We start from the raw sequence: 21,471 nt of genomic DNA, 5'->3' as shown, positions 1-21,471 counted from the left end.
TAAATACACCCAACAACCCCCCCCCCTTGGCCTCCACAGCAGCCTTAAATACACCCAACGACCCGGCCTCCACAGCTGCCTTAAATACACCCAACGACCCCCCCTGGCCTCCACAGCTGCCTTAAATACACCCAACGACCCGGCCTCCACAGCTGCCTTAAATACACCCAACGACCCGGCCTCCACAGCTGCCTTAAATACACCCAACGACACCCCCCCCCGGCCTCCACAGCTGCCTTAAATACACCCAACGACCCGGCCTCCACAGCTGCCTTAAATACACCCAACGACCCACCCTGGCCTCCACATCTGCCTTAAATACACCCAACGACCCGGCCTCCACAGCTGCCTTAAATACACCCAACGACCCGGCCTCCACAGCTGCCTTAAATACACCCAACGGCCCGGCCTCCACAGCTGCCTTAAATACACCCAACGACCCGGCCTCCACAGCTGCCTTAAATACACCCAACGACCCGGCCTCCACAGCTGCCTTAAATACACCCAACGACCTGGCCTCCACAGCTGCCTTAAATACACCCAACGACCCGGCCTCCACAGCTGCCTTAAATACACCCAACGACCCGGCCTCCACAGCTGCCTTAAATACACCCAGTGACCTGGCCTCCACAGCTGCCTTAAATACACCCAACGACCCGGCCTCCACAGCTGCCTTAAATACACCCAACGACCCGGCCTCCACAGCTGCCTTAAATACACCCAACGACCCCCTCTGGCCTCCACAGCTGCCTTAAATACACCCAACGACCCGGCCTCCACAGCTGCCTTAAATACACCCAACGACCCGGCCTCCACAGCTGCCTTAAATACACCCAACGACCCGGCCTCCACAGCTGCCTTAAATACACCCAACGACCTGGCCTCCACAGCTGCCTTAAATACACCCAACGACCTGGCCTCCACAGCTGCCTTAAATACACCCAACGACCTGGCCTCCACAGCTGCCTTAAATATACCCAGTGACCTGGCCTCCACAGCTGCCTTAAATACACCCAATGACCCCCCCAGCCTCCACAGCTGCCTTAAATTCACACAACGACCCCACCCTGGCCTGCACAGCTGCCTTAAATACACCCAACGACCCCCCCCCTGGCCTCCACAGCTGCCTTAAATACACCCAACAACCCCCCCCCTGGCCTCCACAGCTGCCTTAAATACACCCAATCACCCCCCCCTGGCCTCCACAGCTGCCTTAAATACACCCAACGACCTGGCCACAGCTGCCTTAAATACACCCAACGACCCCCCCCGGCCTCCACAGCTGCCTTAAATACACCCAACGACCCCCCCCTGGCCTCCACAGCTGCCTTAAATACACCCAATGACCCCCCCCCCCCCCCCGGCCTCCACAGCTGCCTTAAATACACCCAACGACCCGGCCTCCACAGCTGCCTTAAATACACCCAATGACCCGGCCTCCACAGCTGCCTTAAATAGACCCAACGACCCGGCCTCCACAGCTGCCTTAAATACACCCAACGACCCGGCCTCCACAGCTGCCTTAAATGCACCCAACGACCCGGCCTCCACAGCTGCCTTAAACACACCCAACGACCCGGCCTCCACAGCTGCCTTAAACACACCCAACGACCCGGCCTCCACAGCTGCCTTAAATACACCCAACGACCCGGCCTCCACAGCTGCCTTAAATAGACCCAACGACACGGCCACCACAGCTGCCTTAAATACACCCAACGACCCGGCCTCCACAGCTGCCTTAAATACACCCAACGACCTGGCCTCCACAGCTGCCTTAAATACACCCAACGACCCGGCCTCCACAGCTGCCTTAAATACACCCAACTACCCGGCCTCCACAGCTGCCTTAAATACACCCAACGACCCGGCCTCCACAGCTGCCTAAAATACACCCAACGACCCGGCCTCCACAGCTGCCTTAAATACACCCAACGACCCCCCCTCCCGGCCTCCACAGCTGCCTTAAATACACCCAACGACCCGGCCTCCACAGCTGCCTTAAATACACCCAACGGCCCGGCCTCCACAGCTGCCTTAAATACACCCAACGACCCGGCCTCCACAGCTGCCTTAAATACACCCAACGACCCGGCCTCCACAGCTGCCTTAAATACACCCAACGACCCGGCCTCCACAGCTGACTAAAATACACCCAACGACCCGGCCTCCACAGCTGCCTTAAATACACCCAACGACCCCCCCCCCTGGCCTCCACAGCTGCCTTAAATACACCCAACGACCCGGCCTCCACAGCTGCCTTAAATACACCCAACGACCCCCTCTGGCCTCCACAGCTGCCTTAAATACACCCAATGACCCGGCCTCCACAGCTGCCTTAAATACACCCAACGACCCGGCCTCCACAGCTGCCTTAAATACACCCAACGACCCCCCCTGGCCTCCACAGCTGCCTTAAATACACCCAACGACCCGGCCTCCACAGCTGCCTTAAATACACCCAACGACCCGGCCTCCACAGCTGCCTTAAATACACCCAACGACCCGGCCTCCACAGCTGCCTTAAATACACCCAACGACCCGGCCTCCACAGCTGCCTTAAACACACCCAACGACCCGGCCTCCACAGCTGCCTTAAATACACCCAACGACCCGGCCTCCACAGCTGCCTTAAATAGACCCAACGACCCGGCCACCACAGCTGCCTTAAATACACCCAACGACCCGGCCTCCACAGCTGCCTTAAATACACCCAACGACCTGGCCTCCACAGCTGCCTTAAATACACCCAACGACCCGGCCTCCACAGCTGCCTTAAATACACCCAACTACCCGGCCTCCACAGCTGCCTTAAATACACCCAACGACCCGGCCTCCACAGCTGCCTAAAATACACCCAACGACCCGGCCTCCACAGCTGCCTTAAATACACCCAACGACCCCCCCCCCGGCCTCCACAGCTGCCTTAAATACACCCAACGACCCGGCCTCCACAGCTGCCTTAAATACACCCAACGGCCCGGCCTCCACAGCTGCCTTAAATACACCCAACGACCCGGCCTCCACAGCTGCCTTAAATACACCCAACGACCCGGCCTCCACAGCTGCCTTAAATACACCCAACGACCCGGCCTCCACAGCTGACTAAAATACACCCAACGACCCGGCCTCCACAGCTGCCTTAAATACACCCAACGACCCCCCCCCCTGGCCTCCACAGCTGCCTTAAATACACCCAACGACCGCCTCTGGCCTCCACAGCTGCCTTAAATACACCCAACGACCCCCTCTGGCCTCCACAGCTGCCTTAAATACACCCAATGACCCGGCCTCCACAGCTGCCTTAAATACACCCAACGACCCGGCCTCCACAGCTGCCTTAAATACACCCAACGACCCCCCCTGGCCTCCACAGCTGCCTTAAATACACCCAACGACCCGGCCTCCACAGCTGCCTTAAATACACCCAACGACCCGGCCTCCACAGCTGCCTTAAATACACCCAACGACCCGGCCTCCACAGCTGCCTTAAATACACCCAACAACCCGGCCTCCACAGCTGCCTTAACTACACCCAACGACCTGGCCTCCACAGCTGCCTTAAATACACCCAACGACCTGGCCTCCACAGCTGCCTTAAATACACCCAACGACCTGGCCTCCACAGCTGCCTTAAATATACCCAGTGACCTGGCCTCCACAGCTGCCTTAAATACACCCAATGTCCCCCCCAGCCTCCACAGCTGCCTTAAATTCACACAACGACCCCACCCTGGCCTCCACAGCTGCCTTAAATACACCCAACGACCCCCCCCCTGGCCTCCACAGCTGCCTTAAATACACCCAACAACCCCCGCCCTGGCCTCCACAGCTGCCTTAAATACACCCAATCACCCCCCCCTGGCCTCCACAGCTGCCTTAAATACACCCAACGACCCGGCCTCCACAGCTGCCTTAAATACACCCAACGACCCGGCCTCCACAGCTGCCTTAAATACACCCAACGACCCGGCCTCCACAGCTGCCTTAAATACACCCAACGACCCGGCCTCCACAGCTGCCTTAAATACACCCAACGACCCCCTCTGGCCTCCACAGCTGCCTTAAATACACCCAATGACCCGGCCTCCACAGCTGCCTAAAATACACCCAACGATCCGGCCTCCACAGCTGCCTTAAATACACCCAATGACCCGGCCTCCACAGCTGCCTGAAATACACCCAACGACCTGGCCTCCACAGCAGCCTTAAATACACCCAAAACACCCCCCCCTGGCCTCCACAGCAGCCTTAAATACACCCAACGACCCGGCCTCCACAGCTGCCTTAAATACACCCAACGACCCGGCCTCCACAGCTGCCTTAAATACACCCAACGACCCGGCCTCCACAGCTGCCTTAAATACACCCAACGACCCGGCCTCCACAGCTGCCTTAAATACACCCAACGACCCGGCCTCCACAGCTGCCTTAAATACACCCAACGACCCGGCATCCACAGCTGCCTTAAATACACCCAACTACCCGGCCTCCACAGCGGCCTTAAATACACCCAACGACCCGGCCTCCACAGCTGCCTAAAATACACCCAACGACCCGGCCTCCACAGCTGCCTTAAATACACCCAACGACCCCCCCCCCTGGCCTCCACAGCTGCCTTAAATACACCCAACGACCCGGCCTCCACAGCTGCCTTAAATACACCCAACGACCCCCTCTGGCCTCCACAGCTGCCTTAAATACACCCAATGACCCGGCCTCCACAGCTGCCTTAAATACACCCAACGACCCGGCCTCCACAGCTGCCTTAAATACACCCAACGACCCCCCCTGGCCTCCACAGCTGCCTTAAATACACCCAACGACCCGGCCTCCACAGCTGCCTTAAATACACCCAACGACCTGGCCTCCACAGCTGCCTTAAATACACCCAACGACCCGGCCTCCACAGCTGCCTTAAATACACCCAACGACCCGGCCTCCACAGCTGCCTTAAATACACCCAACGACCCGGCCTCCACAGCTGCCTAAAATACACCCAACGATCCGGCCTCCACAGCTGCCTTAAATACACCCAATGACCCGGCCTCCACAGCTGCCTGAAATACACCCAACGACCTGGCCTCCACAGCTGCCTTAAATACACCCAACAACCCCCCCCCCTGGCCTCCACAGCAGCCTTAAATACACCCAACGACCCGGCCTCCACAGCTGCCTTAAATACACCCAACGACCCGGCCTCCACAGCTGCCTTAAATACACCCAACGACCCGGCCTCCACAGCTGCCTTAAATACACCCAACGACCCCCTCTGGCCTCCACAGCTGCCTTAAATACACCCAATGACCCGGCCTCCACAGCTGCCTTAAATACACCCAACGACCCGGCCTCCACAGCTGCCTTAAATACACCCAACGACCCCCCCTGGCCACCACAGCTGCCTTAAATACACCCAACGACCCGGCCTCCACAGCTGCCTTAAATACACCCAACGACCCGGCCTCCACAGCTGCCTTAAATACACCCAACGACCCGGCCTCCACAGCTGCCTTAAATACACCCAACGACCCGGCCTCCACAGCTGCCTTAAATACACCCAACGACCCGGCCTCCACAGCTGCCTAAAATACACCCAACGATCCGGCCTCCACAGCTGCCTTAAATACACCCAATGACCCGGCCTCCACAGCTGCCTGAAATACACCCAACGACCTGGCCTCCACAGCTGCCTTAAATACACCCAACAACCCCCCCCCCTGGCCTCCACAGCAGCCTTAAATACACCCAACGACCCGGCCTCCACAGCTGCCTTAAATACACCCAACGACCCGGCCTCCACAGCTGCCTTAAATACACCCAACGACCCGGCCTCCACAGCTGCCTTAAATACACCCAACGACCCGGCCTCCACTGCTGCCTTAAATACACCCAACGACCCGGCCTCCACAGCTGCCTTAAATACACCCAACGACCCGGCCTCCACAGCTGCCTTAAATACACCCAACGACCCGGCATCCACAGCTGCCTTAAATACACCCAACTACCCGGCCTCCACAGCGGCCTTAAATACACCCAACGACCCGGCCTCCACAGCTGCCTAAAATACACCCAACGACCCGGCCTCCACAGCTGCCTTAAATACACCCAACGACCCCCCCCCCTGGCCTCCACAGCTGCCTTAAATACACCCAACGACCCGGCCTCCACAGCTGCCTTAAATACACCCAACGACCCCCTCTGGCCTCCACAGCTGCCTTAAATACACCCAATGACCCGGCCTCCACAGCTGCCTTAAATACACCCAACGACCCGGCCTCCACAGCTGCCTTAAATACACCCAACGACCCCCCCTGGCCTCCACAGCTGCCTTAAATACACCCAACGACCCGGCCTCCACAGCTGCCTTAAATACACCCAACGACCCGGCCTCCACAGCTGCCTTAAATACACCCAACGACCCGGCCTCCACAGCTGCCTTAAATACACCCAACGACCCGGCCTCCACAGCTGCCTTAAATACACCCAACGACATGGCCTCCACAGCTGCCTTAAATACACCCAACGACCTGGCCTCCACAGCTGCCTTAAATACACCCAACGACCTGGCCTCCACAGCTGCCTTAAATATACCCAGTGACCTGGCCTCCACAGCTGCCTTAAATACACCCAATGACCACCCCAGCCTCCACAGCTGCCTTAAATTCACACAACGACCCCACCCTGGCCTCCACAGCTGCCTTAAATACACCCAACGACCCCCCCCCTGGCCTCCACAGCTGCCTTAAATACACCCAACAGCCCCCCCCCTGGCCTCCACAGCTGCCTTAAATACACCCAATCACCCCCCCCTGGCCTCCACAGCTGCCTTAAATACACCCAACGACCTGGCCACAGCTGCCTTAAATACACCCAACGACCCCCCCCGGCCTCCACAGCTGCCTTAAATACACCCAACGACCCCCCCCTGGCCTCCACAGCTGCCTTAAATACACCCAATGACCCCCCCCCCCCCCGGCCTCCACAGCTGCCTTAAATACACCCAACGACCCGGCCTCCACAGCTGCCTTAAATACACCCAATGACCCGGCCTCCACAGCTGCCTTAAATAGACCCAACGACCCGGCCTCCACAGCTGCCTTAAATACACCCAACTACCCGGCCTCCACAGCGGCCTTAAATACACCCAACGACCCGGCCTCCACAGCTGCCTAAAATACACCCAACGATCCGGCCTCCACAGCTGCCTTAAATACACCCAATGACCCGGCCTCCACAGCTGCCTGAAATACACCCAACGACCTGGCCTCCACAGCTGCCTTAAATACACCCAACAACCCCCCCCCCTTGGCCTCCACAGCAGCCTTAAATACACCCAACGACCCGGCCTCCACAGCTGCCTTAAATACACCCAACGACCCCCCCTGGCCTCCACAGCTGCCTTAAATACACCCAACGACCCGGCCTCCACAGCTGCCTTAAATACACCCAACGACCCGGCCTCCACAGCTGCCTTAAATACACCCAACGACACCCCCCCCCGGCCTCCACAGCTGCCTTAAATACACCCAACGACCCGGCCTCCACAGCTGCCTTAAATACACCCAACGACCCACCCTGGCCTCCACATCTGCCTTAAATACACCCAACGACCCGGCCTCCACAGCTGCCTTAAATACACCCAACGACCCGGCCTCCACAGCTGCCTTAAATACACCCAACGGCCCGGCCTCCACAGCTGCCTTAAATACACCCAACGACCCGGCCTCCACAGCTGCCTTAAATACACCCAACGACCTGGCCTCCACAGCTGCCTTAAATACACCCAACGACCTGGCCTCCACAGCTGCCTTAAATACACCCAACGACCCGGCCTCCACAGCTGCCTTAAATACACCCAACGACCCGGCCTCCACAGCTGCCTTAAATACACCCAGTGACCTGGCCTCCACAGCTGCCTTAAATACACCCAACGACCCGGCCTCCACAGCTGCCTTAAATACACCCAACGACCCGGCCTCCACAGCTGCCTTAAATACACCTAACGACCCCCCCCCCCTGGCCTCCACAGCTGCCTTAAATACACCCAACGACCCGGCCTCCACAGCTGCCTTAAATACACCCAACGACCCGGCCTCCACAGCTGCCTTAAATACACCCAACGACCCGGCCTCCACAGCTGCCTTAAATACACCCAACGACCCGGCCTCCACAGCTGCCTTAAATACACCCAACGACCCGGCCTCCACAGCTGCCTTAAATACACCCAACGACCCGGCCTGCACAGCTGCCTTAAATACACCCAACGACCTGGCCTCCACAGCTGCCTAAAATACACCCAACGACCCGGCCTCCACAGCTGCCTTAAATACACCCAGTGACCTGGCCTCCACAGCTGCCTTAAATACACCCAACGACCCGGCCTCCACAGCTGCCTTAAATACACCCAACGACCTGGCCTCCACAGCTGCCTTAAATACACCCAACGACCCGGCCTCCACAGCTGCCTTATATACACCCAACGACCCGGCCTCCACAGCTGCCTTAAATACACCCAACGACCCGGCCTCCACAGCTGCCTAAAATACACCCAACGATCCGGCCTCCACAGCTGCCTTAAATACACCCAATGACCCGGCCTCCACAGCTGCCTAAAATACACCCAACGACCTGGCCTCCACAGCTGCCTTAAATACACCCAACAACCCCCCCCCCTGGCCTCCACAGCAGCCTTAAATGCACCCAACGACCCGGCCTCCACAGCTGCCTTAAATACACCCAACGACCCGGCCTCCACAGCTGCCTTAAATACACCCAACGACCCGGCCTCCACAGCTGCCTTAAATACACCCAACGGCCCGGCCTCCACAGCTGCCTTAAATACACCCAACGACCCGGCCTCCACAGCTGCCTTAAATACACCCAACGACCCGGCCTCCACAGCTGCCTTAAATACACCCAACGACCCGGCATCCACAGCTGCCTTAAATACACCCAACTACCCGGCCTCCACAGCGGCCTTAAATACACCCAACGACCCGGCCTCCACAGCTGCCTAAAATACACCCAACGACCCGGCCTCCACAGCTGCCTTAAATACACCCAACGACCCCGCCCACCCCGGCCTCCACAGCTGCCTTAAATACACCCAACGACCCGGTCTCCACAGCTGCCTTAAATACACCCAACGACCCGGCCTCCACAGCTGCCTTAAATACACCCAACGACCCGGCCTCCACAGCTGCCTTAAATACACCCAACGACCCGGCCTCCACAGCTGCCTTAAATACACCCAACGACCCGGCCTCCACAGCTGCCTTAAATACACCCAACGACCCGGCCTCCACAGCTGCCTTAAATACACCCAACGACCCGGCCTCCACAGCTGCCTTAAATACACCCAACGACCCGGCCTCCACAGCTGCCTTAAATACACCCAACGACCCGGCCTCCACAGCTGCCTTAAATGCACCCAACGAACCGGCCTCCACAGCTGCCTTAAGCACACCCAACGACCCGGCCTCCACAGCTGCCTTAAACACACCCAACGACCCGGCCTCCACAGCTGCCTTAAATACACCCAACGACCCGGCCTCCACAGCTGCCTTAAATAGACCCAACGACCCGGCCACCACAGCTGCCTTAAATACACCCAACGACTTGGCCTCCACAACTGCCTTAAATACACCCAACGACCTGGCCTCCACAGCTGCCTTAAATACACCCAACGACCCGGCCTCCACAGCTGCCTTAAATACACCCAACTACCCGGCCTCCACAGCTGCCTTAAATACACCCAACGACCCGGCCTCCACAGCTGCCTTAAATACACCCAACGACCTGGCCTCCACAGCTGCCTTAAATACACCCAACGACCTGGCCTCCACAGCTGCCTTAAATACACCCAACGACCTGGCCTCCACAGCTGCCTTAAATATACCCAGTGACCTGGCCTCCACAGCTGCCTTAAATACACCCAATGACCCCCCCAGCCTCCACAGCTGCCTTAAATTCACACAACGACCCCACCCTGGCTTCCACAGCTGCCTTAAATACACCCAACGACCCCCCCCCGGCCTCCACAGCTGCCTTAAATACACCCAACGACCCGGCCTCCACAGCTGCCTTAAATACACCCAACGACCCCCCCTGGCCTCCACAGCTGCCTTAAATACACCCAATGACCCGGCCTCCACAGCTGCCTTAAATACACCCAACGACCCGGCCTCCACAGCTGCCTTAAATACACCCAACGACCCCCCCTGGCCTCCACAGCTGCCTTAAATACACCCAACGACCCGGCCTCCACAGCTGCCTTAAATACACCCAACGACCCGGCCTCCACAGCTGCCTTAAATACACCCAACGACCCGGCCTCCACAGCTGCCTTAAATACACCCAACGACCCGGCCTCCACAGCTGCCTTAAATACACCCAACGACCTGGCCTCCACAGCTGCCTTAAATACACCCAACCACCTGGCCTCCACAGCTGCCTTAAATACACCCAACGACCTGGCCTCCACAGCTGCCTTAAATATACCCAGTGACCTGGCCTCCACAGCTGCCTTAAATACACCCAATGACCCCCCCAGCCTCCACAGCTGCCTTAAATTCACACAACGACCCCACCCTGGCCTCCACAGCTGCCTTAAATACACCCAACGACCCCCCCCCTGGCCTCCACAGCTGCCTTAAATACACCCAACGACCCGGCCTCCACAGCTGCCTTAAATACACCCAACGACCCCCCCTGGCCTCCACAGCTGCCTTAAATACACCCAACGGCCCGGCCTCCACAGCTGCCTTAAATACACCCAACGACCCGGCCTCCACAGCTGCCTTAAATACACCCAACGACCCGGCCTCCACAGCTGCCTTAAATACACCCAACGACCTGGCCTCCACAGCTGCCTTAAATACACCCAACGACCCGGCCTCCACAGCTGCCTTAAATACACCTAACGACCCGGCCTGCACAGCTGCCTTAAATACACCCAACGACCTGGCCTCCACAGCTGCCTAAAATACACCCAACGACCCGGCCTCCACAGCTGCCTTAAATACACCCAGTGACCTGGCCTCCACAGCTGCCTTAAATACACCCAACGTCCCGGCCTCCACAGCTGCCTTAAATACACCCAACGACCCGGCCTCCACAGCTGCCTTAAATACACCCAACGACCCCCCCTGGCCTCCACAGCTGCCTTAAATACACCCAACGACCCGGCCTCCACAGCTGCCTTAAATACACCCAACGACCCCCCCTGGCCTCCACATCTGCCTTAAATACACCCAACGACCCGGCCTCCACAGCTGCCTTAAATACACCCAACGACCCGGCCTCCACAGCTGCCTTAAATACACCCAACGACCCGGCCTCCACAGCTGCCTTAAATACACCCAACGGCCCGGCCTCCACAGCTGCCTTAAATACACCCAACGACCCGGCCTCCACAGCTGCCTTAAATACACCCAACGACCCGGCCTCCACAGCTGCCTTAAATACACCCAGTGACCTGGCCTCCACAGCTGCCTTAAATACACCCAATGACCCCCCCCTGGCCTCCACAGCTGCCTTAAATACACCCAACGACCCCACCCTGGCCTGCACAGCTGCCTTAAATACACCCAACGACCTGGCCTCCACAGCTGCCTAAAATACACCCAACGACCCGGCCTCCACAGCTGCCTTAAATACACCCAGTGACCTGGCCTCCACAGCTGCCTTAAATACACCCAACGTCCCGGCCTCCACAGCTGCCTTAAATACACCCAACGACCTGGCCTCCACAGCTGCCTTAAATACACCCAACGACCCCCCCTGGCCTCCACAGCTGCCTTAAATACACCCAACGACCCGGCCTCCACAGCTGCCTTAAATACACACAACGACCCGGCCTCCACAGCTGCCTAAAATACACCCATCGATCCGGCCTTCACAGCTGCCTTAAATACACCCAATGACCCGGCCTCCACAGCTGCCTAAAATACACCCAACGACCCCCACCCCTGGCCTCCACAGCAGCCTTAAATACACCCAACGATCCGGCCTCCACAGCTGCCTTAAATACACCCAACAACCCCCCCCCCCTGGCCTCCACAGCAGCCTTAAATACACCCAACGATCCGGCCTCCACAGCTGCCTTAAATACACCCAACGACCCGGCCTCCACAGCTGCCTTAAATACACCCAACGACCCGGCCTCCACAGCTGCCTTAAATACACCCAACGGCCCGGCCTCCACAGCTGCCTTAAATACACCCAACGACCCGGCCTCCACAGCTGCCTTAAATACACCCAACGACCCGGCATCCACAGCTGCCTTAAATACACCCAACGACCCGGCCTCCACAGCTGCCTTAAATACACCCAACGACCCGGCCTCCACAGCTGCCTTAAATACACCCAACGACCCGGCATCCACAGCTGCCTTAAATACACCCAACTACCCGGCCTCCACAGCGGCCTTAAATACACCCAACGACCCGGCCTCCACAGCTGCCTAAAATACACCCAACGACCCGGCCTCCACAGCTGCCTTAAATACACCCAACGACCCCGCCCCCCCCGGCCTCCACAGCTGCCTTAAATACACCCAACGACCCGGTCTCCACAGCTGCCTTAAATACACCCAACGACCCGGCCTCCACAGCTGCCTTAAATACACCCAACGACCCGGCCTCCACAGCTGCCTTAAATACACCCAACGACCCGGCCTCCACAGCTGCCTTAAATACACACAACGACCCGGCCTCCACAGCTGACTTAAATACACCCAACGACCCGGCCTCCACAGCTGCCTTAAATACACCCAAAGACCCGGCCTCCACAGCTGCCTTAAATACACCCAACGACCCGGCCTCCACAGCTGCCTTAAATACACCCAACGACCCGGCCTCCACAGCTGCCTTAAACGCACCCAACGACCCGGCCTCCACAGCTGCCTTAAACACACCCAACGACCCGGCCTCCACAGCTGCCTTAAACACACCCAACGACCCGGCCTCCACAGCTGCCTTAAATACACCCAACGACCCGGCCTCCACAGCTGCCTTAAATAGACCCAACGACCCGGCCACCACAGCTACCTTAAATACACCCAACGACCCGGCCTCCACAGCTGCCTAAAATACACCCAACGACCCGGCCTCCACAGCTGCCTTAAATACACCCAACGACCCCCCCCCCTGGCCTCCACAGCTGCCTTAAATTCACCCAACGACCCGGCCTCCACAGCTGCCTTAAATACACCCAACGACCCCCTCTGGCCTCCACAGCTGCCTTAAATACACCCAATGACCCGGCCTCCACAGCTGTCTTAAATACACCCAACGACCCGGCCTCCACAGCTGCCTTAAATACACCCAACGACCCCCCCTGGCCTCCACAGCTGCCTTAAATACACCCAACGACCCGGCCTCCACAGCTGCCTTAAATACACCCAACGACCCGGCCTCCACAGCTGCCTTAAATACACCCAACGACCCGGCCTCCACAGCTGCCTTAAATACACCCAACGACCCGGCCTCCACAGCTGCCTTAAATACACCCAACGACCTGGCCTCCACAGCTGCCTTAAATACACCCAACGACCTGGCCTCCACAGCTGCCTTAAATACACCCAACGACCTGGCCTCCACAGCTGCCTTAAATATACCCAGTGACCTGGCCTCCACAGCTGCCTTAAATACACCCAATGACCCCCCCAGCCTCCACAGCTGCCTTAAATTCACACAACGACCCCACCCTGGCCTCCACAGCTGCCTTAAATACACCCAACGACCCCCCCCCTGGCCTCCACAGCTGCCTTAAATACACCCAACAACCCCCGCCCTGGCCTCCACAGCTGCCTTAAATACACCCAATCACCCCCCCCTGGCCTCCACAGCTGCCTTAAATACACCCAACGACCCGGCCTCCACAGCTGCCTTAAATACACCCAACGACCCGGCCTCCACAGCTGCCTTAAATACACCCAACGACCCGGCCTCCACAGCTGCCTTAAATACACCCAACGACCCGGCCTCCACAGCTGCCTTAAATACACCCAACGACCCCCTCTGGCCTCCACAGCTGCCTTAAATACACCCAATGACCCGGCCTCCACAGCTGCCTAAAATACACCCAACGATCCGGCCTCCACAGCTGCCTTAAATACACCCAATGACCCGGCCTCCACAGCTGCCTGAAATACACCCAACGACCTGCCTCCACAGCTGCCTTAAATACACCCAACAACCCCCCCCCCTTGGCCTCCACAGCAGCCTTAAATACACCCAACGACCCGGCCTCCACAGCTGCCTTAAATACACCCAACGACCCGGCCTCCACAGCTGCCTTAAATACACCCAACGACCCGGCCTCCACAGCTGCCTTAAATACACCCAACGACCCGGCCTCCACAGCTGCCTTAAATACACCCAACGACCCGGCCTCCACAGCTGCCTTAAATACACCCAACGACCCGGCATCCACAGCTGCCTTAAATACACCCAACTACCCGGCCTCCACAGCGGCCTTAAATACACCCAACGACCCGGCCTCCACAGCTGCCTAAAATACACCCAACGACCCGGCCTCCACAGCTGCCTTAAATACACCCAACGACCCCCCCCCCTGGCCTCCACAGCTGCCTTAAATACACCCAACGACCCGGCCTCCACAGCTGCCTTAAATACACCCAACGACCGCCTCTGGCCTCCACAGCTGCCTTAAATACACCCAATGACCCGGCCTCCACAGCTGCCTTAAATACACCCAACGACCCGGCCTCCACAGCTGCCTTAAATACACCCAACGACCCCCCCTGGCCACCACAGCTGCCTTAAATACACCCAACGACCCGGCCTCCACAGCTGCCTTAAATACACCCAACGACCCGGCCTCCACAGCTGCCTTAAATACACCCAACGACCCGGCCTCCACAGCTGCCTTAAATACACCCAACGACCCGGCCTCCACAGCTGCCTTAAATACACCCAACGACCCGGCCTCCACAGCTGCCTAAAATACACCCAACGATCCGGCCTCCACAGCTGCCTTAAATACACCCAATGACCCGGCCTCCACAGCTGCCTGAAATACACCCAACGACCTGGCCTCCACAGCTGCCTTAAATACACCCAACAACCCCACCCCCTGGCCTCCACAGCAGCCTTAAATACACCCAACGACCCGGCCTCCACAGCTGCCTTAAATACACCCAACGACCCGGCCTCCACAGCTGCCTTAAATACACCCAACGACCCCCCCTGGCCTCCACAGCTGCCTTAAATACACCCAACGACCCGGCCTCCACAGCTGCCTTAAATACACCCAACGACCCGGCCTCCACAGCTGCCTTAAATACACCCAACGACCCGGCCTCCACAGCTGCCTTAAATACACCCAACGACCCGGCATCCACAGCTGCCTTAAATACACCCAACTACCCGGCCTCCACAGCGGCCTTAAATACACCCAACGACCCGGCCTCCACAGCTGCCTAAAATACACCCAACGACCCGGCCTCCACAGCTGCCTTAAATACACCCAACGACCCCCCCCCCTGGCCTCCACAGCTGCCTTAAATACACCCAACGACCCGGCCTCCACAGCTGCCTTAAATACACCCAACGACCCCCTCTGGCCTCCACAGCTGCCTTAAATACACCCAATGACCCGGCCTCCACAGCTGCCTTAAATACACCCAACGACCCGGCCTCCACAGCTGCCTTAAATACACCCAACGAACCGGCCTCCACAGCTGCCTTAAATACACCCAACGACCCGGCCTCCACAGCTGCCTTAAATACACCCAACGACCCGGCCTCCACAGCTGCCTTAAATACACCCAACGACCCGGCCTCCACAGCTGCCTTAAATACACCCAACGACCTGGCCTCCACAGCTGCCTTAAATACACCCAACGACCTGGCCTCCACAGCTGCCTTAAATACACCCAACGACCTGGCCTCCACAGCTGCCTTAAATATACCCAGTGACCTGGCCTCCACAGCTGCCTTAAATACACCCAATGACCCCCCCAGCCTCCACAGCTGCCTTAAATTAACACAACGACCCCACCCTGGCCTGCACAGCTGCCTTAAATACACCCAACGACCCCCCCCCTGGCCTCCACAGCTGCCTTAAATACACCCAACAACCCCCCCCCTGGCCTCCACAGCTGCCTTAAATACACCCAATCACCCCCCCCTGGCCTCCACAGCTGCCTTAAATACACCCAACGACCTGGCCACAGCTGCCTTAAATACACCCAACGACCCCCCCCGGCCTCCACAGCTGCCTTAAATACACCCAACGACCCCCCCCTGGCCTCCACAGCTGCCTTAAATACACCCAATGACCCCCACCCCCCGGCCTCCACAGCTGCCTTAAATACACCCAACGACCCGGCCTCCACAGCTGCCTTAAATACACCCAATGACCCGGCCTCCACAGCTGCCTTAAATAGACCCAACGACCCGGCCTCCACAGCTGCCTTAAATACACCCAACGACCCGGCCTCCACAGCTGCCTTAAATGCACCCAACGACCCGGCCTCCACAGCTGCCTTAAACACACCCAACGACCCGGCCTCCACAGCTGCCTTAAACACACCCAACGACCCGGCCTCCACAGCTGCCTTAAATACACCCAACGACCCGGCCTCCACAGCTGCCTTAAATAGACCCAACGACCCGGCCACCACAGCTGCCTTAAATACACCCAACGACCCGGCCTCCACAGCTGCCTTAAATACACCCAACGACCTGGCCTCCACAGCTGCCTTAAATACACCCAACGACCCGGCCTCCACAGCTGCCTTAAATACACCCAACTACCCGGCCTCCACAGCTGCCTTAAATACACCCAACGACCCGGCCTCCACAGCTGCCTAAAATACACCCAACGACCCGGCCTCCACAGCTGCCTTAAATACACCCAACGACCCCCCCCCCCGGCCTCCACAGCTGCCTTAAATACACCCAACGACCCGGCCTCCACAGCTGCCTTAAATACACCCAACGGCCCGGCCTCCACAGCTGCCTTAAATACACCCAACGACCCGGCCTCCACAGCTGCCTTAAATACACCCAACGACCCGGCCTCCACAGCTGCCTTAAATACACCCAACGACCCGGCCTCCACAGCTGACTAAAATACACCCAACGACCCGGCCTCCACAGCTGCCTTAAATACACCCAACGACCCCCCCCCCTGGCCTCCACAGCTGCCTTAAATACACCCAACGACCCGGCCTCCACAGCTGCCTTAAATACACCCAACGACCCCCTCTGGCCTCCACAGCTGCCTTAAATACACCCAATGACCCGGCCTCCACAGCTGCCTTAAATACACCCAACGACCCGGCCTCCACAGCTGCCTTAAATACACCCAACGACCCCCCCTGGCCTCCACAGCTGCCTTAAATACACCCAACGACCCGGCCTCCACAGCTGCCTTAAATACACCCAACGACCCGGCCTCCACAGCTGCCTTAAATACACCCAACGACCCGGCCTCCACAGCTGCCTTAAATACACCCAACGACCCGGCCTCCACAGCTGCCTTAAACACACCCAACGACCCGGCCTCCACAGCTGCCTTAAATACACCCAACGACCCGGCCTCCACAGCTGCCTTAAATAGACCCAACGACCCGGCCACCACAGCTGCCTTAAATACACCCAACGACCCGGCCTCCACAGCTGCCTTAAATACACCCAACGACCTGGCCTCCACAGCTGCCTTAAATACACCCAACGACCCGGCCTCCACAGCTGCCTTAAATACACCCAACTACCCGGCCTCCACAGCTGCCTTAAATACACCCAACGACCCGGCCTCCACAGCTGCCTAAAATACACCCAACGACCCGGCCTCCACAGCTGCCTTAAATACACCCAACGACCCCCCCCCCGGCCTCCACAGCTGCCTTAAATACACCCAACGACCCGGCCTCCACAGCTGCCTTAAATACACCCAACGGCCCGGCCTCCACAGCTGCCTTAAATACACCCAACGACCCGGCCTCCACAGCTGCCTTAAATACACCCAACGACCCGGCCTCCACAGCTGCCTTAAATACACCCAACGACCCGGCCTCCACAGCTGACTAAAATACACCCAACGACCCGGCCTCCACAGCTGCCTTAAATACACCCAACGACCCCCCCCCCTGGCCTCCACAGCTGCCTTAAATACACCCAACGACCCGGCCTCCACAGCTGCCTTAAATACACCCAACGACCCCCTCTGGCTTCCACAGCTGCCTTAAATACACCCAATGACCCGGCCTCCACAGCTGCCTTAAATACACCCAACGACCCGGCCTCCACAGCTGCCTTAAATACACCCAACGACCCCCCCTGGCCTCCACAGCTGCCTTAAATACACCCAATGACCCGGCCTCCACAGCTGCCTTAAATACACCCAACGACCCGGCCTCCACAGCTGCCTTAAATACACCCAACGACCCGGCCTCCACAGCTGCCTTAAATACACCCAACAACCCGGCCTCCACAGCTGCCTTAACTACACCCAACGACCTGGCCTCCACAGCTGCCTTAAATACACCCAACGACCTGGCCTCCACAGCTGCCTTAAATACACCCAACGACCTGGCCTCCACAGCTGCCTTAAATATACCCAGTGACCTGGCCTCCACAGCTGCCTTAAATACACCCAATGTCCCCCCCAGCCTCCACAGCTGCCTTAAATTCACACAACGACCCCACCCTGGCCTCCACAGCTGCCTTAAATACACCCAACGACCCCCCCCCTGGCCTCCACAGCTGCCTTAAATACACCCAACAACCCCCGCCCTGGCCTCCACAGCTGCCTTAAATACACCCAATCACCCCCCCCTGGCCTCCACAGCTGCCTTAAATACACCCAACGACCCGGCCTCCACAGCTGCCTTAAATACACCCAACGACCCGGCCTCCACAGCTGCCTTAAATACACCCAACGACCCGGCCTCCACAGCTGCCTTAAATACACCCAACGACCCGGCCTCCACAGCTGCCTTAAATACACCCAACGACCCGGCCTCCACAGCTGCCTTAAATACACCCAACGACCCCCTCTGGCCTCCACAGCTGCCTTAAATACACCCAATGACCCGGCCTCCACAGCTGCCTAAAATACACCCAACGATCCGGCCTCCACAGCTGCCTTAAATACACCCAATGACCCGGCCTCCACAGCTGCCTGAAATACACCCAACGACCTGGCCTCCACAGCTGCCTTAAATACACCCAACAACCCCCCCCCCTGGCCTCCACAGCAGCCTTAAATACACCCAACGACCCGGCCTCCACAGCTGCCTTAAATACACCCAACGACCCGGCCTCCACAGCTGCCTTAAATACACCCAACGACCCGGCCTCCACAGCTGCCTTAAATACACCCAACGACCCGGCCTCCACAGCTGCCTTAAATACACCCAACGACCCGGCCTCCACAGCTGCCTTAAATACACCCAACGACCCGGCATCCACAGCTGCCTTAAATACACCCAACTACCCGGCCTCCACAGCGGCCTTAAATACACCCAACGACCCGGCCTCCACAGCTGCCTAAAATACACCCAACGACCCGGCCTCCACAGCTGCCTTAAATACACCCAACGACCCCCCCCCCGGGCCTCCACAGCTGCCTTAAATACACCCAACGACCCGGCCTCCACAGCTGCCTTAAATACACCCAACGACCCCCTCTGGCCTCCACAGCTGCCTTAAATACACCCAATGACCCGGCCTCCACAGCTGCCTTAAATACACCCAACGACCCGGCCTCCACAGCTGCCTTAAATACACCCAACGACCCCCCCTGGCCTCCACAGCTGCCTTAAATACACCCAACGACCCGGCCTCCACAGCTGCCTTAAATACACCCAACGACCTGGCCTCCACAGCTGCCTTAAATACACCCAACGACCCGGCCTCCACAGCTGCCTTAAATTCACCCAACGACCCGGCCTCCACAGCTGCCTTAAATACACCCAACGACCCGGCCTCCACAGCTGCCTAAAATACACCCAACGATCCGGCCTCCACAGCTGCCTTAAATACACCCAATGACCCGGCCTCCACAGCTGCCTGAAATACACCCAACGACCTGGCCTCCACAGCTGCCTTAAATACACCCAACAAACCCCCCCCCGGCCTCCACAGCAGCCTTAAATACACCCAACGACCCGGCCTCCACAGCTGCCTTAAATACACCCAACGACCCGGCCTCCACAGCTGCCTTAAATACACCCAACGACCCGGCCTCCACAGCTGCCTTAAATACACCCAACGACCCCCTCTGGCCTCCACAGCTGCCTTAAATACACCCAATGACCCGGCCTCCACAGCTGCCTTAAATACACCCAACGACCCGGCCTCCACAGCTGCCTTAAATACACCCAACGACCCCCCCTGGCCACCACAGCTGCCTTAAATACACCCAACGACCCGGCCTCCACAGCTGCCTTAAATACACCCAACGACCCGGCCTCCACAGCTGCCTTAAATACACCCAACGACCCGGCCTCCACAGCTGCCTTAAATACACCCAACGACCCGGCCTCCACAGCTGCCTTAAATACACCCAACGACCCGGCCTCCACAGCTGCCTAAAATACACCCAACGATCCGGCCTCCACAGCTGCCTTAAATACACCCAATGATCCGGCCTCCACAGCTGCCTGAAATACACCCAACGACCTGGCCTCCACAGCTGCCTTAAATACACCCAACAACCCCCCCCCCTGGCCTCCACAGCAGCCTTAAATACACCCAACGACCCGGCCTCCACAGCTGCCTTAAATACACCCAACGACCCGGCCTCCACAGCTGCCTTAAATACACCCAACGACCCGGCCTCCACAGCTGCCTTAAATACACCCAACGACCCGGCCTCCACTGCTGCCTTAAATACACCCAACGACCCGGCCTCCACAGCTGCCTTAAATACACCCAACGACCCGGCCTCCACAGCTGCCTTAAATACACCCAACGACCCGGCATCCACAGCTGCCTTAAATACACCCAACTACCCGGCCTCCACAGCGGCCTTAAATACACCCAACGACCCGGCCTCCACAGCTGCCTAAAATACACCCAACGACCCGGCCTCCACAGCTGCCTTAAATACACCCAACGACGCCCCCCCCTGGCCTCCACAGCTGCCTTAAATACACCCAACGACCCGGCCTCCACAGCTGCCTTAAATACACCCAACGACCCCCTCTGGCCTCCACAGCTGCCTTAAATACACCCAATGACCCGGCCTCCACAGCTGCCTTAAATACACCCAACGACCCCCCCTGGCCTCCACAGCTGCCTTAAATACACCCAACGACCCGGCCTCCACAGCTGCCTTAAATACACCCAACGACCCGGCCTCCACAGCTGCCTTAAATACACCCAACGACCCGGCCTCCACAGCTGCCTTAAATACACCCAACGACCCGGCCTCCACAGCTGCCTTAAATACACCCAACGACCTGGCCTCCACAGCTGCCTTAAATACACCCAACGA

This window comes from Hypanus sabinus, chromosome 19 (assembly GCF_030144855.1).
Source record: "Hypanus sabinus isolate sHypSab1 chromosome 19, sHypSab1.hap1, whole genome shotgun sequence".
Lineage (NCBI taxonomy): Eukaryota > Metazoa > Chordata > Chondrichthyes > Myliobatiformes > Dasyatidae > Hypanus > Hypanus sabinus.
The sequence above is the reverse complement of the archived record's forward strand: the minus strand, read 5'-3'. Positions refer to the sequence as shown.